The 1,518-nt window shown below is 63.6% G+C and overlaps 1 protein-coding gene across 5 annotated transcripts in view; it reads right to left on the reverse strand.

Annotated features, from left to right (window-relative positions):
- LOC107182813 (WAS/WASL-interacting protein family member 3) overlaps positions 1-1,518 on the reverse strand; it is a 138,180-nt gene that overhangs the window by 62,073 nt on the left and 74,589 nt on the right. For 3 of the 5 annotated variants that reach the window (XR_001513566.1, XR_001513567.1, XM_015562766.1), the window contains exon 5: positions 1,264-1,275. The exons of the other annotated variants lie outside the window; for them this stretch is intronic. The gene's annotated coding sequence lies outside the window, so the exon portion shown is untranslated. Of the gene's footprint in view, positions 1-1,263; positions 1,276-1,518 lie in introns of those variants that run through there. 5 annotated transcript variants of the gene reach the window in all.

The raw sequence follows: 1,518 nt of genomic DNA on the forward strand, positions 1-1,518 counted from the left end.
GTGTGGGGGGTGTGTGGAGTGTGGGGTGTAGTGTGGTGTGGGGGGTGTAGTGTGGTGTGTGTGTGTGGTGTGTGTGGAGTGTGGGGTGTAGTGTGGGGTGTGGGGTGTGAATTGTGTGCTTTTTCTGGACTAAATTCTCCTTGTGTATGTTACTAAAATGCTTCCTGGCTTTATGCGCACACGGGCGGCACAGTCTTCACTGTAGTAAAATACACAGAACATAAAACTCACCATTTTAACGGCTTTATTTTTATTTGTTCATCCTCACCAGGAGATATTTTTTCCATTGATTCTTAGAGAGTGTGGAAGGGAGGGGCAGAGACTGAGAGAAGCATCGATGTGAGAGAGACCCGTCCATTGGCTGCCTCCCACACGTGCCCCGACGGTACCTGCCCTCGACCGGAATCGAACCCAGGACCCTTCAGTCCATGGCTGGCGCTCTGTCCACTGAGCCACCCGCCAGGGCCGTGGTCACCATTTCACGCGTGCAGTTCCGTGGCCACGAGCCGCCGCCATCTGGCTCCGGAACTTCTCAGCGCCCCACGTTTTCTCCTTTTCACAAACCGGATGCAGGAAGCGCAACCTCCGGATCGAAAGGCCGTCAGACGGGCCTCTCTCCCGAGACGCAGAGGAGTCACGGCCACTGTCATCATCGCCGTCGCCCCGAGAGCAGGTCGCCCCTCCTGGGTGCCGCACCCCCCGGCCAGCGCCAAGCACGATGCCTCGCTCGCCCTCACGGCCCCGAGGGCCGGGCACCCTTCTGTGGCCCCACTTTCCAGGTGGGAACGCTGAGGCCGTGACGGGGAAGCCAGTCACCTCAGCCCTGGGGCAGCCAGGTTTCCGGGTGGTGCCCATGGCACGGCACCCCTCCCCGGGGGCGGGGGTGAGAACAGAGCCAGCAGCGGGCCGTTAGCGCACAGGCCTGTGTGGGGCGCGTCAGAGTCTGCGTCAGCCACCACCACGGTGCTGGCAGGATCCCCCCGACCCACCACTGCCCGCCCATCAGCTCCATCCATCGCCACCGTCCGTTGGTTTGGGTTCTTTCTTTAGTTTCTTTTCTTACAGACCACTGCGGCCTGCGGACTGCTGTCGGGCCAGCACGAGGCAGGGCTGGAGGGAGCCGTCTGCCTCCGCTCGCCCCTCCCCACCACAGGCAGGCCCACCATCCCGGGATGCCGGTGGCACGGCCTCCTGCCCTGTCCCTGTCTCTCCTCCACCCCTGGCCCCTCTCCTTCGCCCCCTGTCCCAGGCTCTCTCCCTGGCCCGTGGCTTCCTCTCAGCACAGGGAGGGAGGGTCTGGGCGGCCTCATCACTGCCCAGAGCTGGCAAACCTCCGCCCTCACCTCCCCCACCCCGCCCATCTCCCCTCACCGCCTTGATCCCCTGAGTGAGGCACGGCCGGGCCCACCGTCCGCATTGGGTCACAGCAGGAGAGCTGGTGTGAACACGGTCCCGGCCCTTCCCGAGGGCACTTGCTGCTGGGGTTCCCAGCCACCTGGGAGGAGAGCGAGGACCAGC

The sequence above is a fragment of the Myotis davidii genome, unplaced genomic scaffold, assembly GCF_000327345.1.
Source record: "Myotis davidii unplaced genomic scaffold, ASM32734v1 scaffold991, whole genome shotgun sequence".
NCBI classification, from domain to species: Eukaryota; Metazoa; Chordata; class Mammalia; order Chiroptera; family Vespertilionidae; genus Myotis; species Myotis davidii.